Below are 18,311 nucleotides of genomic sequence, written 5' to 3' on the forward strand. Positions count from 1 at the left end.
GTAAGAAGCTTGTGCGAATTTATAGTAGGCTTCTCTTGCTCTGGTTGGATAATTGCGTGATTAGGAAACGAGAAGCCAGCCGCGTTAATTATCAGTGCGTGCTCCTCCCGAAATTTGTTTATAGCTAAACATCATTTCACGAGTTCGCACTTACGTATAATTAATCATAGTAACGGTAAAAAGTAAGCGTGTTTGGCGAGCTGTCAGGAGAGGGCTCGAACTAGGTGGACTACCGAGTCCAGAGTTTTTCCTCTTGTCCGTGAAAGCGGACAGGACTCGGTGTCCGACCCGATCCCTGAGTGCCCCCCAAAAAGCCAATTAAGACAGCAGCCGAAAACACGTGTAAGCGGCCCCCAAAAAAAGCTACTGGCTTAGCTAGAAAGGAGGAAGAGCATGGATATGTTAGTTGAAATTGGAATGGTATTAGGATGATATTATGTAGGTGTAGGAGAGTGGGCATGAAAATGTTGTGAGCGTCTCTAGCGGGAGTGGTCCACGGCGGTGGGTGCAGTACTCCGGCTAGAGCGGTCCACTGTATTAGCAGCATGTGTGAACGACCGTCTCCGGCGGGAGCTGTCCACGGCGGTGGGTGCAAAGCTCCGGCTTTTGTGGTCTGCTGCTAAAGGCAGTGGGTGCAAGTGAGCGTCTTACAGGAGCGGTCCACGGCGGTGGGTGCAGGGCTCCGGCTCGGCGGTCCACTGTAATAGCAGCATATGTGAACGACCGTCTCTGGCAGGAGCTGTCCACGGTGGGTGCAGAGCTCCGGCTTTTATGGTCTGCTGCTAAAAGCAGTGGGTGCATGTGAGTCTCTTGCGGGAGCGGTCCACGGCGGTGGGTGCTGTGTTCCGGCTTAGAGCGGTCCACTGTAATGGCAGCATGTGTGAACGACCGTCTCTGGCGGGAGCTGTCCACGGCGGTGGGTGCAAAGCTCCGGCTTTGCGGTCTGCTGCTAAAGCAGTGGGTGCGAATGTGGCGTCTCTAGCGGGAGCGGTCCACGGCGGTGGGTGCAATGCTCCAGCTTAGAGCGGTCCACTGTAATAGCAGCATGTGTGAACGACCGCCGCTGGCGGAGCTGTCCACGGCGGTGGGTGCAAAGCTCCGACTTTTTGCGGTCTGCTGCTAGAAGCAGTGGAGTGCGAGTGAGCGTCTCTAGCGGGAGCGGTCCACGGCGGTGGGTGCAATGTTCGGCTTAGAGCAGTCCACTGTAATAGCAGCATGTGTGAACGACCGTCGCTGGCGGGAGCTGTCCACGGCGGTGGGTGCAAAGCTCCGCTTTTGCGGTCTGCTGCTAGAAGCAGTGGTGCGAGTGTGCGTCTCTGGCGGGAGCGGTCCACGGCGGTGGGTGCAATGCTCCTGCCTGTGTTGGCCACTGCGGTGGCAAGTTTGTGTATACCATCATCTGGCGGGGGAGCGGTCCACGGCGGTGGGTGCAATGCTCCTGCCTGTGTTGGCCACTGCGGTGGCGGTTTTGTATACCATCATCTACGGCGGAGCGGTCCACGGCGGTGGGTGCAATGCTCCTGCCTGTGTTGGCCACTGCGGTGGCAGGTTTTGTATAATGTCATTTACAGTGGGAGCGGTCCACAGCGGTGGGTGCAATGCTCCTGCCTGTGTTGGCCACCGCGGTGGCGGGTTTGTATATTGTCGTGTACAGCGGAGCGGTCCACGGCGGTGGGTGCAATGCTCCTACCTGTGTTGGCCACCGCGGGTGGCGGTTTGTATATTGTCGTGATACGGGCGGGGGCGTCCACGGCGGTGGGTGCAATGCTCCTGCCTGTGTTGGCCGCAGCGGTGGCGGGTTTGTATGTTGTCATGTACAGCGGGAGCGGTCCACGCGGTGGGTGCAATGCTCCTGCTTGCAGTCTGCTGCTGAAGGCAGTGGAGTGCGTGTGAGCGTCTCTCTAGTGGGAGTGGTCCACGGCGGTGGGTGCAGTACTCCAGAGCAGTCCACTGTAATAACAGCATGTGTGAACGACCGTCGCTGGCGGGAGCTGTCCACGGTGGGTGCAAAGCTCCGGCTTTTATGCGGTCTGCTGCTAAAAGCAGTGGGTGCGAGTGTGCGTCTCTAGCGGAGCGGTCCACACGCGGTGGGTGCAGAGCTCCGGCCAGAGCAGTCCACTGTAATAGCAGCATGTGTGAGCGACCGTCGCTGGCGGGAGCTGTCCACGGCGGTGGGTGCAAAGCTCCGACTTTTGCGGTCTGCTGCTAGAAGCAGTGGGTGCGAAAGTGTGCGTCTCTAGCGGAAGCGGTCCACGGCGGTGGGTGCAGGGCTCCGGCTTAGAGCAGTCCACTGTAATAGCAGCTTGTGTGAATGACCGTCTCTGGCGGGAGCTGCCCACGCGGTGGGTGCAGAGCTCCGGCTTTATGTCTGCTGCTAGAAGCAGTGGGTGCAAGTGTGCGTCTCTGGCGGGAGTGGACCACGGCGGTGGGTGCAATGCTCCTGCCTGCGTTGGCCACTGCGGTGGCAAGTTTGTATACCGTCATCTACGGCGGGAGCGGTCCACGGCGGTGGGTGCAATGCTCCTGCCTGTGTTGGCCACCGCGGTGGCGGGTTTGTATACCATCATCTACGCGGGAGGCAGTCCACAGCAGTGGGTGCAATGCTCCTGCCTGTGTTGGCCACTGCGGTGGCGGGGTTTTGTATGCCGTCATCTACGGCGGGGAGCGATCCACGGCGGTGGGTGCAATGCTCCTGCCTGTGTTGGCCACTGCGGTGGCAGGTTTTGTATACCGTCATCTACAGCGGGAGCAGTCCACGGCAGTGGGTGCAATGCTCCTGCCTGTGTTGGCCACTGCGGTGGCGGGTTTGTATATTGACGTGTACAGCGGGAGCGGTCCACGGCGGTGGGTGCAATGCTCCTGTCTGTGTTGGCCACTGTGGTGGCAGGTTTTGTGTGCTATTGTGTGCAGCGGGGAGCGGTCCACGGCGGTGGGTGCAATGCTCCTGCCTGTGTTGGCCACTGCGGTGGCAGGTTTGTATACCATGATCTACAGCGGAGCGGTCCACGACGGTGGGTGCAATGCTCCAGCCTGTGTTGGCCACTCGCGGTGGCAAGTTTGTATACCGTCATCTCACGGGAGGCGGTCCCACGGCGGTGGGTGCAGTGCTCCTGCTTGTGTTGGCCACTGCGGTGGCAGGTTTGTATAGGGTCATCTACGGCGGGAGTGGTCCATGGCGGTGGAGTGCGATGCTCCTGCTTGAGCTGGCCACTGCAGTGGCGAATTTTGTATATGGTCATTTGCTGCGGGGAGCGCAGTCCACGGCGGTGGATCGCGATGCTCCTGCTTAGCATTGCCCACTCCTGTGGCAGATTTTGTATACTGAACGTCTATAGCGGGAGTGGTCCATGGCGGTGGGTGCGATGCTCCTGCTTGAGCTGGCCACTGCAGTGGCGAATTTTGTATATGGTCGTTTGCTGCGGGAGCGGTCCACGGCGGTGGATGCGATGCTCCTGCTTGGCATTGCCACTCCTGTGGCAGATTTTGTATCTGAACGTCTATAGCGGGGAGCTGACCAGGCGGTGGGTGCAATGTTCCTGCTTGGTATGTCCACTGTGGTGGCAGATTTTGAATATGGCTGTTTATAGCGGGGAGCCGTCCAGGGCGGTGGAGTGCGATGTTCCTGCTTGCTTGGTGTGGCCGCTGCGGTGGCGGATTTTGTATTTGGTCGTATACAGCGAGAGCTGGCCGTGTAGAAGGAGGTGATGACGCGTGCCTTGGGTGATCCCCTGCGGGGTGGTAGGTTTGGAGTTCTGTTGGGACTGGTTAGGGTCTGGAGGCTTTTTGATGAGTGACTGGTCTGAACAGATGTAGCTTTTGTATGCGTTAGAAGACCAGCGGCCGAGGGTTTGGATTTGCTGTTGGGAGAGACCTTTCTCTGCTGCAGTGGTGGCTGCCCCTATTCTGAAGGAATGTGTGGAGAAATTTTTTGATGGGATTCCGGAGTAAGATAGGACTGATTTGAGGTGCTTTTGGAACCAGAATCGAGATACGGGGGTGGTTGGAATCATCTGTGAACAGAGGGTCGAGTGGAGTTTTAGTTTGGGATTTCCTGTATTGGAGGAAAGCTAGAAGTGTTTGAAGGGGAAAAGTAGGAGTTTGGAGGTTAAAAATATATATGAAATGCCCATTTTTGGTCTGGTCCGTTTTACTTTGTTTGATGAAAAAGGATACGGTTTAGTGGTCTACGATAGATAGGTCGGAAATAGTGGGGTGAATATTTGGGTCGAATCTGGAGTTGACTGTAAATTCTGAACATCTGAGGAAACCGAAAAGGCCAGAATGAACATTGCATCGAGAGTGCGAGCAGTATGGATAGAAGAGTAGCCTCTGCGGAGGGTGGATATGCATTTTGAGAGAATTTGAGGGTGATGGGCATCCTTGAGTCGGATCGGGAGGATGCCTTCTTTGGATGCCCTTGATTAAAAGTGAAGTCTGAGCATTGGTTATTTGAGGTGAGGCGATGCCGTGGATGAGTTTATGGAAAAACTGGATACCACTCAAGTAGCCCTTAATAGAACTGACTTGCAGGTTTTTTGAGGTGTTAAGAAAGGAGATGAAAGAAGTGATGGATAGCAGGAAAAATCAGGAATTGGAGGTTATACCTTGCCTGGAAAGATTTAAAGCATTTCCAAGCGGTCAGGTAAGATTGCAGGGTTCTGTGAGAAACTGCTTGTAGGATTGAGTCGAGGAGGCTTGAGGAGGGACCTTAAAGGATGGTTCGCTGGGATATTAGTTGTGAAAAGAGAAGCACCTGGGTTGCATAGGGTTCCGCTTCTGGTGCCAGCATCCTGGATTTCTGCAAGGATCTGTGCTTTGATGGAATTGGGGACGGGGTGGGGTCGGTGCGGCGTGCATTTGAGGGCATAGGAAGAGGGTTAGCAGTGGATACTGAGAAAGGGAGGTGGGCGATGGGAGAGTTGGCGGGGTAACTCATGGGAGCTACTTGTGGGGTGGGTTGGAGCTCACGGCGGCTATGGCAGGGGATCTAGGGGAAAAGAGTGGAAAAGATAGGGAGGTAAAGAAGAATAGGTGTGTGAAGATGGTGGGGTCTTGAACCTGGGTTCAGACTGGTAGCAGAAAAATAGGGAGGGGAGGAGGAATAGGAGGTGGTACGGCTGGGATCGTCAGTGGAGGCATCTGTGTGCCTGTGCTGGCACCTATGGCTGGCTGGGCTGTGGGAACAGAAATGGACGAGTTAGGTCCTGGAGGAATAGGAGAAACTTGAGGCTGGTAAATAACGGACAGTGGATTGGGGGGCTGGTTGCCAGGCATGGTCGGGAGAGACTTGGGCAGAGTACTGTTGGTGTGGGTTCAACTGATCCAATGAACAGAGTGGGTACAGGCTAGGCTGATGGCTTGTGGGGCTGGAGCCGTGGTGCTTGCTGCGTGGGTTGTTTGCTGGAAACTGGAGGAAGAGCTGCTGGTGTTTGGGTCCTGGGCTTTGCTAGCAGTAGCTGGGAGCCTTCTGCCGCCTCCTGGTGGGCGGAGGCTTAATACGGGTGCAGATGCTGACTTCTCGGTCTTCCCCTGGGAGAATTACGGCTTCTTCTAGTTGTTTCCTTTCTTTTTTGGCTGGAGGAGAAATGTTTGGCGAAGCTGCCTGTTTGATAAGTCGAGTACAGCGAGAAAGCTCGGCTTTGTTAGCGCGGCGGGAGAACGGAATGTTCGCGTTTGCGAGTGCTTGACGCAAAGCCGGAATTGTCCATTTTGTTGCGGACGGAGCGGAAGAAAAGGCTGCACGGTAGGGAGAAGCTGGGGAAGCTTGAGGACGTCCTGGCAGGTGGAGGCGAACGTGATCTTAATCGCGTTGGCGAAAGGATAGTCACTCGCGTTAGTTTTCTGCCTCTGGCGGCCGCGCTCGCTCGTTGAAGTTCCGGGCGGGGCGTTAGCGTGCTTGCTCAGCGGAGTCGTGGAGGCTCGGTGTCCTCGATTTCGTGAGGTTTCTGGCGATTGGTCTTGTTCGGACATGCTGGATACCATGCTCGGAAACGAGATATCGAGGTAAGAAGCTTGTCGCAATTTATAGTAGGCTTCTCTTGCTCTGGTTGGATAATTGCGTGATTAGGAAACGAGAAGCCAGCCGCGTTAATTATCAGTGCGTGCTCCTCCCGAAATTTGTTTATAGCTAAACATCATTAAAAAGAGTATATTGCTATAAAATAAAAACCCATTTGAGTCACGTCTGAGAAGCAGTTTTGAAACTCTTGTGAAACTCGCCGAGGCACACGCACAGGATTACTAATATTTGTCCTCGGAAGACAAATCTGGCAAATCTTGCAGATCAGAGTCAGATCAAATCTCCATTGAATGCATTATTCTTGTAGAAGAAGCAATTAGGATATCAAAGAAACATCATTTGCTATATACCCTTAGAGGTTCACTTTTTTTTGCAGCAATGCAAAACGAGAACCGTTTTTTAATCAATTTTGAATTTATTATTAGTGTGAAGAACATCTTATATAATCTAAAAAAAACCTTTCCTACACTATAATGGGTCTTTTGTGGAATGGAAAGTTCACGCTGATGTTAAATGTTATTAATGGAAGCAAAGTTTAGGCAAAGTTTCGTGATGCAAGCTCAAAAGCAGATGGGATACGTTGTCGCACCTTCTTCGAACCTATTACTGTGGCATGAAATGATCATGTTTATCTATTGTGACTCTTGAGGCTTTCTAAACCACGGCAGACAAAGCCTCAAGCCCCAGGTGCAAACAGCATCTCCTCGGGGGACATTAATTAAATGCCGTCAACTGTAAGTAAATGCAACTCCCACAAGCCTCTCTCAACAACAGCTCCCAAGAGTTGCCTGTCTACGTAAAGGTCACAAAATGGTCCATTTATAAGCCACTGTATTGTGAACGTTAGCCGTTTTACGCAAGTATCGCTTCTAGAAGTCGCTCTAATAACGAGCGAAAAAGGATCTAAAGACCAGAATGCAATGCAGGCTTTTGCAGGGATGTAATGCAACCGCCTGTCAGCTGCATAGCAATGCATTTAAAAGATCCCAGCCATTGGTCCGTAATGCTATATAACGTTCAGAACGTTCCCTATTTGACGTTCAACACTGAATCTCGAATGAGGAACCATACCTAATCTGACCGTGGGACAGGAAACAGACAAATCCCCCTGCTGTTTCCATTTCATTGGGTACACTGATGGTCGTTGGGAATTAAGGTGTGGGGACTCACTACTTAACCTAATTGCACACTGAACCAGCAAGTTATCCTGACGAGAGAGCAAACGGCGCTGTAAAGCAGTAGAGTGACTTCAGTAGAAGCTGAAACTTAACTCAAACCAAGAGAAGATCTTATGACCTTTTAATGCATATTACTCACAAGAGACTGACGAAAACATTAATCTCAACAAAAGTGAAGTAAACCCCGTTGGTTCTGGTTCCATGTATCGATTCAGGTGTGCTAATGAGACCATGAACGATTCTTTCAGTTCTTTCAGCACAACACGGTAAAAGTGATAACCGTTAAGTAACATAAAATTAACATAAAATTAATTGAAGGTTTCAGGTTAATACGATTTTTAAAGTAACTACATTTAGTCAGCGAGGATGTAAGACTTTCATCACTTTCCAATATATATATATATATATATATATATATATATATATATATATTTTTTTTTTTTTTTTTTTTTTTCATACTGATGTTGTGCCTTTGAACTTAATGTTCATAAAAAAAAACTTTTCGGTATTTAATGTTGATAATAGCATCATTTCTGAAGAATCATGAGACGCTAAAGACTGAAGTAATGATGCTGAAAACGAAGCACTACATAACGAGAATAAACAACATTTTGCAATGTATTCAGGTCTTTAACTTTCTAATAATATTTCACATTTAACAGTATTTTTAACTAAGTAAATGATTGACCTAAAAGTCTTCACTGCGAAACGCTTTGAGCTACAATGCATGTCAGATGTTTATAGGTTTATACCACAAAAATGAAACGTGAATGTTATGAATGTTTGTTTTTTTAAGGTTGACATACCTTCGGTGTTTCTCTGCAGTTTCCTCAGCGCCCGAACAAGTCCTTTGAAGCCTTCGAAGCTCTTGTCGTGTTGGCTGTAGAGGAGAATTTTCTTGGCATCGGTGAACAGTCGGGAGATGCTGCAAAAGGCGGCAATGACACATAGGTGACATAAAACGTCATTATATATTGTGTATAGTCTAATGCCGACCCAAAACCTGTAATACTTACATGGAGTCATTGAAGTTGCCCACCACTCCGGGGGTCTCTCCAGGGGTGGGGTAACGAAAGCAGGGGTTGTTGGCATTGCAGATGATGCCCTGCACCCAGGGTAAAGTCCCTGCAGAGGGCATGGCCTTGTTGGGAAAGTGGCCTAGAAAAGAAATCAGATCTGTGACATTAAATCTTCAACAAGAAATGCAACCACAGTTCTGCAGTCTAATGCATTCGATGCAATTAAACGAAGTTTATTAAATCTGGAGAATAATTAGGCAAAGGTCATGCTGAATTATCTTTTGCAGACACAATTCCTAGAAACGCATCCCCGCAGAAATTCTTTCCTTAAATAGATTCAGTTTTTTCATCTACTGTAATATTGATTTATTTTTCTTATTTTGCCTGGTCCTCGTTTTCTGATTTGGAACTAACTAAAAAATAGTTAACATTTAGTTATGTCAGTTAAAACACAGGAGCGGACGCGCTGTAAGATAACTGGGTTTCAGGGATCTTGTGATATGTAAAATTTCACGTGATTCTTGGAGCTGTTTTGCCGTCCTTGACCTCCCCCGGGGACCGTGCGATTTCCAAAGAGGAGCAAATATTGACGTTGAATGAAGTAAGACGCGGTGACACGCGAAGATAAACAACATGCATTCAGGATCATTTCAGTGTGAACCTTTTGCAAAAGCAGGTTTATAAAATAGGCCTTTCGAAAAATGCGATCAAACCATAAACAACGGCTTTTTTTATTCATCTAATTCATTCAGATTAATATTGACCTCTTGGGCGAGAAAGACACTGAGTTCAAGTCTCACACAATGCGTTGGCATTCATTCTGTGCTTGTGCTTTGGGGAAAGCCATCACGGGCCACTCACATTCGTGTTGCTCGTATGGAGGATAGTGGAGTCTGACAGATATCAAGATGAAAAAGATGAAGAGTGGCCATACGATCTCGATCAGCAGCTGAATCTGGGGGGAAAAAAAGACACAACGGTGCGATATTGACTCATCTGTTCATCACCCTGAATTGTTTTTGTTCCTCCCTTATGAACTTTCTGCGGCACAGCATATCTGCTATTCACATATCCTGAATAAACTATACTAGAAGTCCAGAAAATCCAGTTTATCATGACGGTTGATGTCTTGTTCATTTGCTCAACCTCCTGTTCGTATGCGCTCGATGCCAAGTGCTTGCATGCTATAACCGCCGTTTAATAAGCTTTCATTCACATTTATTTGAGCGAAGGCTGATGAGAAGAGCACTGTATTTATTCAGCTATCCTTTGACATAAAGTACGATGAGCACAAGAAATGAAATAATAAGGTAATAAATAACAGCCACTTCAACCTATTAAAAATCACTTAATAAAACACGCTGAATGAATAGTTCGTCTTTTTATTTATGCATTTATTCATTGTTAGATGCGGGGGTTGGTCATTTGTACAACGCGGTGTCTGTTGGTGACCCCCAGAACCTCACAGATGTCACCAAACAAATAAAAAAAGGAGCCCGGGGACTCATTTTTTGCAACTTTTTTTTCAATTTATAGCGCTATTTTTGATTGCTGTATAACTGGTCGCGCAGTGGGGTATGAACTTACAGTCTGTCTCCGGCCGTAAGTGAAGTTCTTCCACAACAGCAAACCCAACTGAGTGGAGACAGCCATCTTGCCACGGATCCGAACCGTCCGTGCCTCCTCTCTGCAGCTAGCAAGACAACAAGAAGCAAAGGAAAAAGGTCAAGCTAGCGATGCCAAGCTCTTTTTGAACAAATCGGCCGGTCGGTCAAACGAGCGGTAAAGTATCACATGCCACGTCCAGACGGGACTTTATAATACACAGTGATGCAATGAAGTAAACAAAACATCACACACAGCAGATTGCGAGGGTTTCCCATCAGCATTTCGGCCGATTTCCCTCTTTATAATCAAAGCAAAGGCGGAAAACGAAGTAGTGCGCGTAAGTATGACTGCAGAGGGATTCTGGATAGAAAACTGATTCATCCACAATCACCTCTGAGGTCAGCAAGGTAAGCTAATGCTTTAAAACACAATGTTTCGCCACTGATATGGTGTCTTCGAGCCATTCGTCTTATCTCGTATAGGAGACTACAAGGTGTGAGTGGAAACAGTGCACCGTGTCAGCATGTGGGCTGGTACGTTGCATAATGAACTGAATCATAAAATATAATGTCCTGCTGGTGTTTTGATTAAATTGTCTGGTGATGCACTCTCAAATTAATTTGAATGGCTGTCGCTCTTAACCAAACGTACGAGTCGCTGCTCCATCAGTGGGAGTCGCATGCATTTTTTCTGCATTAATGGCGTTTTGCAAAATGTATTTCCGATATGCATTGATTTAATTAACGCTTACAATGCACCAAAACATCCAGAAAGCCATTTCATTGCCATGCTGCGTTTAAAAAATGCGAATATAAAAACACTCGGTGGGTGTTTTTTGAACTGTAATATATTTATAATAATATATAGAGTCTCGGTACGAAAACCTGCATCGTTCATCAGCAGCCAACGTGCCCTGCTTCTGTCCTTTTTTAAACAGTTCGTGCAGATACGGCACTCTGCTATGAAATCATATTTTTGTGCTTTTGTTTTTCATACGCAACATCACAAAGAGCGCCCCTAGCGGACGCCTTCGGTTTTTCTTATTTTCCGTCTTGTTTACCATTTCCCCTCATCGCCTCGCGTACTGCTCCACTCCATCGCTTCTTGCACATATACATGTGTTATATTGCACTCAAAGCGCGAAAAACAAACCTGTCCGTCACTTAAAGCGCGAGACGTGATGTAAGAAGAGACCCCCCCCCCCACATGCATTTGTTTACTGTACACAATCTCTGCCACGAATTAATCTAAGGAACAAAACACATAATGACACCGATTTGTACACCGAACCACACACCCAAGCGTTTCTTTTAACCGTCAGACTCGCTCACAATCGCGATATTTTAAAGATGCAAAAGAGTTCGGTGCGCTTTTCATTGTTCCGCAGAGGAGAGGTTACTCCCGGTCATTCCGCGCAGACTCGGTTACGAACAGATGCCGGAGAGACAGTCTTCTTTGTTCGTCTTTTTTTTTAAGTTGTCATTTTCATTAGAGCAATGACGAAAACAGCGGTCAATAAAACGCAACTTTTCAACACCCGCCGCGAAGCGTTAAAAACAAACAAATAAAAAAACGCATCAAGTGTTTTCGATGAAACGCGCGAAGTTTCCGATTAAAGAGCCGTCGGGTTGAAAATGCGCGCTTGCTGTACGGCGAGACGTGACAGTTTCAGCAAAACGAGATTACTTCATAGCAAGCTTCCCGAGCATCGCGACTCGCCAACTGTTTACGATACGAAAAGAAAAGACACAAACGCGTCGCTCGCGTGATTTCTGGGAAAACGACAAAACGGCGTGTTGACGTGATGACAGAATTGGTGGGTTTTTGTGCAAAACGCTATTAAAATTAAAATTAGACTTGGCACGGAGCTCGCTGCTCAAAATAAAGAGAGAAGAAACTCGACGTTACTCACCGTTATTCCGCGCTCCGAAATTATTATTCCTTTATATCATATAAACTGTAAATCCTGTTGAGGAGAGAGAAAAACAGCTGTTCTGACTCTCTCAAAGAGATATTGTAGCGGTGGTGCTTTGTGCTCTTATGAGACGGACCTTGTATGGGCAGTGGTGCCTTTTGTGCTCTCCTCCAAGCTTTTTCCTCTCCTCCAGCGATGCGCGAGGTTACTGTCGGTCAAACGCGCTGCTGTTTGTCTTCAGCCTCCTTATATGGAAAGCACGTGCGGACCCAAAACAGCTCTTAAAAGGGCAACGCTAATTTATTCAAAAATCTGTTATTTTACCTTACTTTGTGAGTCTTACGTTACATGCGATGTTAGTTTATACTACAGATATTATGCATTCGATATAAATTATATAACCTGACAGATATCACTAAATGAAAAAGGGGTGCGCAGTACCTGGATGGCACAAGGTTTCCTGCTTCATAGTTGCTAAATAGGCCACATTTTTTTTCGTGGTGATTTTTTTAGACATGCTTAGATGTTAAAAAATGTTGAACCGAGCGTACAATTTTCTGAAAATTTTGAATTTCAATATAAATTTCTATCTTAATGAAATATCCATGCCAAGCAACTAACTTAAGTGAAAAAAAAAAAAAAAAAAATATATATATATATATATATATATATATATATATATATATATATATATATATATATATATATATATATATATATATATATATATCTGTTATTTTGCCTTACTATATATAATATAATTTTACCTTACTATATATATATAGGTTGAGAAATGAAGGCAGGCTGTAAACTGACTTTGAGGGAAGATACTGAGCAAGATATATAGCTCTAGCTTTGAAATGTTATTGATAAAGTGCCCTAGAAATCCAAATCACTCCAAATATAAAACACACGGGTGACAAAAGTATGCATTTTATAACACAGTTTCTGTTTTTTACTAAAAAAGTCATGTTCGGTTTGTCCATTCTTAAACTTAGACACAGGTAACGCATTCTGTTTACTTATTCCCTGGACGCTCTGCATCGCTGCTCTGGAGAAACGTGAAAAGTCATGCATTAAAGAACTGCGCTCGTGTGGCTGACACACATTCTCTTCTTTGCCTTTCAGACTTCACGATAAACTTCACCCATAAAGTATATCCGAGGTGCTAATAACTAATTAACATTTCTTTTTTCCTGCCAATATTTCTTGCGATATGATAAAGGAAGTACAAATATTGCATCTAGGTTTTTTTTTTTGTAATTATTATTTAAAGCCACAAAAAAAGTTAATGCATTAACTTAAGTTATAAGTTTATTGCCAAATGTACTTTAAAACGGTGTTAAATATACGCCATGTTCATCAAAGTCCTTGTGAACGTTATGAATCACCAACTGATTACATTTCTGCGCATTTAATATATAATATATAATAATATATTCCCATATGGAGGAAAAATATAAAAGGTATAGGTATAGAAGATATATTTCATATGATGTACGTATGTAAAATACGTTTTTGGACATACTGTATATTGTTAACATACATGGTAGCTACAAAACCATATCAAATCATCACAGAGATATTATTAACATATAACTTGTTTATGTGAGTTTTATATATTTTATACACATATCTACTGAATGTATATAATGTGACAATTGCATATTGCCTCATATCACTCTAATATGCCATGCATTACGCTTCCATATGAATTAGTTTACATACACACTATTGATAATTGCTAAATATTTTCACGACTTTCATATTCACAAAGCAGAAAGCGGCTTGTCTGTGTCTAACCACACAGCGACTCTTGACTCGAAGGCAACATTGTGCCTTTTGTGTTTTTGGTCATATGATCAGCACTTTCATCCTGTTTTTCAGCTCTTTGTGTCCTGCTGCCCTCCTGCCCCAGTATCCTCTGCCGGTTTTGTGGAGTTTGGCCTCAGGGCGACGCTGTACCGATGACACAGAGAACGAGGCAGAGATAAACAAAGCATCCGAGCATGACACGTGAAAACCAAAGGAAACCACAGTAGGGTCTTGAGCGCTGACGGGGAAGTTTAACATTCAGACTGTGGTAAACACCGTTTTGAGGCTTAAAGGAGCAGTTCATCACAAAAAAATGTATATTTGTTATCATTTAGGTGTTATAGAGAAAGCCTGATCTGATATGGCACGATGCCGCCAAACATGGCTGCCTTTGGCGCTCATCACAGCCTTGTTACTGTTGAGTCACTCGTGAGTTGATATGTAACGAGAAGATGCACTGTTCCCGCTACGGTTGGTTTATTTGGCACCGACGCACATAACCGCGCGGCCTGCGGAAGGCGTTGCCCTTTAAGAGCACGCGCCTCGCTTCCGACGAGTCTTATATTGCACAGCAGCAAAACGTTGCCATCGCATGCGAACGCGTCCGCTGCATTAAACCATATGCATAAAAACCTTAAAAAAAAAAACCAACAACAAAAAAAAACGTTTTTATTTATTGTGGCATAACTAAAAGCCTATGCGCGTTTGTTATGGCACCCGAGAAGCACGTGGGGTCCGTAAACACGCTGTTGTGACACGCTCGAATAATCTCCGTTAAAAAGCCGGGACGGTTTTCAGTAAAAAAATGCTTTAACATTACAGAGTTATGAAATATTTTGCCTGGGGAAGCAGATATCAACTTATTTTCAGGCTCCTCTCGGCAGCTGAGCACAAAGGCTCGTTTTGTCCGAGAGTAACCCCGCGAGGGGAGGAGGGGAGGGGGGGCTGGTTAAATATAGTATACTTGTACACTCGGTCATCACAACATCTCGCTTTTGAATGAACATATGCGCGCGCGATGCATTTTCTTCGACGTTTCCTCGCCTATTCGCTGTTGCGCGACGGCCTGTTGAACTCTCCCCGCGTGTTAAAGCAACGCGCGTCTGTCAAGTTAGTCAAGTGCATTAAATGCATTAAACGCTCGCGCGGCGACATTATCGATGTAGGACGCGCGGAAAGGGAAGAGCGACTTCAGAGCGCTGCAGTGCCGCAATGACCGACAGTAACCTCGCGTCGGAGCGCGCGCGCGCGGCAGAAACTGGGGGAAAGGGCGCGTGACGTCACCCGCCACGAACCTTCTCGACTGCGGCGTTTAAGTGATCGTTAGCCGCGAGGAAGCGATGCTCGTACGGCTATACGTTCACCAAACACAAGCAACTAGCTCCTGGTGCGCTTCTGTGCTGAAATCAGGCCAGGAGACCCGGCTACCTGGAGGAAGAGCGCTCATTGGCCAGCTGCAGGTGATGCGGAACATATTACAGCATCAGGATAGAAGAGCAGACAAAACAACGCTGAAGTTCCATTCACAACATTTGTTTTTTATTGTTTTATTTCAATTCTATTTATAAAATTCCATTCAGAACATTTGCTTCTTTTTTTTGTATTTCAATTCCATTTATAAAATTCCATTCAGAACATTTGCTTCTTATTTTTTTTATTTCAGTTCCATTCAGAACATATACTTTTTATTGTTTTATTTCAGTTCCATTTATGAAATTCCATTCAGAACATTTGCTTTTTATTGTTTTATTTCAGTTCCATTTATAAAATTCCATTCAGAACATTTGCTTTTTATTGTTTTATATCAGTTCCATTTATAAAATTCCATTCAGAACATATGCTTTTTATTGTTTTATTTCAATTCCATTTATGAAATTCCATTCAGAACATATGCTTCTTATTGTTTTATTTCAATTCCATTCAGAACATTTGCTTCTTATTTTTTTTATTTCAGTTCCATTTATAAAATTCCATTCAGAACATTTGCTTTTATTGTCTTATTTTAATTCCATTTTTAAAATGAGGTTTTCGTCAGGCTGTAGTGTGTGGCATTTCTGTTCCAGCTGCTCACAGGAAGGAGTTCATGGTAATATTGTTCCAGAGAAATATTCTCATAGTTTCAGCTGAGCTCTCTGATTCTGTGTAACAACATTGATCAGAACTGTCACATATATAGCAATAATACGTAAGTGCACTTATTCTACTTATTGTTTAGGTTAGTTTACTTTTTAGGTCAGTTTGCTATTTTATACCACTACAGATGTGAATTACTAGTATGCAACATTCTTTTTTTAAAATAATAAACACCGTTTGATAAGTCTTAAGCAATCTGAGGTCATTATTTTGCAAACCTTCCCTTTTTGGCCCATAACGCCACATTCCCCATTCCCTCTCAAATCTGCATTTCAGTCATATCTGAGACGATAACAGAGTGACTTTAAAGCGGTGGCTAAACTAACAGAAGTCAAGTCTGACAGCTTCTGCCCGGCATGTGTGCTCTCTGAAGACCTAGCAGCTGCTATCAGACAGAGAGGGACATTCATAGAGAAGACAGCTGTCACGAACACCCCGCTTACGACACATGCGGTTGCCCTTCTCTGCCTCTTTCCAACCTCATCAGCGTGGGTTTTGAGGCCGGAGGGCTGGTGCAGGGCCCCTCGTCAGGGCCCAAAAGTGCTGAGCGCGCGCAAACACCAACTGCAGCCTTTCCTGCATTCCAACTTATTGTTTAGAGAGAGATACGGTGCGGCTTATTAGCAGGAGTCAGCACTAGTTTTGATTTATGACTAAGAATATCATGGCGTACGTTAAAAATGGTCCAGTCATGCGATTCTACCTCAAGTACGCACGCGAGCAGGAACGTCCAAGCGTGCTTTTAAAATAGGGAACTTTCTCTTATCCAAACACAACGCAATAGCCCCAAAGCTCTGTTACTGATTTCACGGGTTCTTTATGTGTTTATTGGAGAAAACGCACACTAACAAAACCTCGGGTGACGGATAGTTCGGCGTATGGCCGGCCAAATTTTGTCACGTGGCGTTTGCGGTTCGTACAGCTCCACGCAATGCGTTTGAGGGGAAATCTACGCGTAAGTGTCGCTTCACGTGAACCTCCTCAACCGAGCATTGCTCAATCCGGACAAACATCGCTGAACATACATTACTGCTTGAAACCTTTGATTCCCTCGTGTGCATGTTTTTGTGATGCCGCAAAGTTCACCATCTGAAGCCAAACACGTTGAGATACTGACATTCATGATTTTAGCTGGATGTAGGTTTCATGTATATATACTGTATATATGATGAACTATTCCTTTAATAATGATCTAACTTTTAGCCATTTTGAAGAACTATGAGAAAACATAATACAATAAAAGTATTACGTATAATCGAATCAGCTTTAAAAGCCTCAGTAGGACCACGTTTGGCAGCAGCTGCGTGTTCCTCGCTCAAGTCTCTATCAGCGTTGCACATCTTGACACTGGAATTTTTCGCCCGCTTCATTCCAGCGTTGCTCAAGCTCAGTCGGACCAAACGGGAACTCGACGTGGACCGTAACTTTCACGTCCTTCCGCAGACGCTCAGTTGGATCGCAGCCTGGACTTCGAAGGGGTCGCTGCAGGACATCGCTCTTTTAAGCCCAAAGGCTTTTCTCCGGTCGAAGAGCCGAATAATACCCATCTTCACCCCCCGGTCCCGGAGCTCACGCTGACCGGAAGCGTATTTTGCTTTTCAGTACGTCTTGTACTCAAACACGTCCTTCTTTCCTCAGAGAACAATTCCAGAAGCGTGATGCTCTCCGCTCTTTTGCATGACGGTGTTTCTGCGGTCATGCTCTTTATTAGATTACGCTCACAGAACTGAGGCTCAAAAGTCGTTTTGGACTTATCTGTTCATAAAACTCCAGCTGAGATGTAATGTGAGTTCTCACAAAGGCTTTTTGCTGTACAAGCCATTGTTTTTGTCGACCGTATCATGATTGTGGGCCTCCTGGGGCTTAACTTCATCGCATTTTTCTTAGAAACAATAATGATATAATCATCTCTCAAATGCACTGTTGGTGATTAAAAGACAATATGACGAGCTCATCTTTGCACAGATATCGAGACGGTGACATTAAAAATTCAAGCTTTTTCCCCACATAAATCATTCCATTTTTTATTAAAAAATGTTTTATTATTTTTTATTATAGCTGAACACTCATGCCAGGGTTTTAATAATTGAATGAATAAATACTGACGAAAGAATGTATTATTAAATGAATAATAATAGCTATTATATTTGCTTACTCACTTAATCCTGTCTCATGTCATTGTTATACTATTAAACTAATTAATAATAATATTAACAAAGATTGCTGATATTATTATTAATATGATACTGGCATTAAAGAGCTGATAAACTAGAAAATAAATACAATCAATAAATATTGCTGTTGCTACTGATGATAACGATAGCGATGCTCATTAGACTAATTATTAAATATATTAAATGACACGGAGATAATTAGCATGTTAGAGTCTTGCAATGTGAAAGGTTTTTCGTACAAAGACAGAATGCGGTAAAAGGGCCTCGGATATTGTTATAAATCCTTTATAAAGTGACTTTTCACGAAAGGCCCCGGATCACATGATCGTACCTGCAAGTATTAATCCAGTTCAGATGAAGAGGGAGCTGTTGACTCATCAGAGCTATTTACTGACCTTGCAGAGACCTTGAAGGTTAGTGAGAGGAGACCAAAATAACACATAAATCGAT

This window comes from Puntigrus tetrazona, chromosome 1 (assembly GCF_018831695.1).
Source record: "Puntigrus tetrazona isolate hp1 chromosome 1, ASM1883169v1, whole genome shotgun sequence".
Classification (NCBI taxonomy): Eukaryota; Metazoa; Chordata; class Actinopteri; order Cypriniformes; family Cyprinidae; genus Puntigrus; species Puntigrus tetrazona.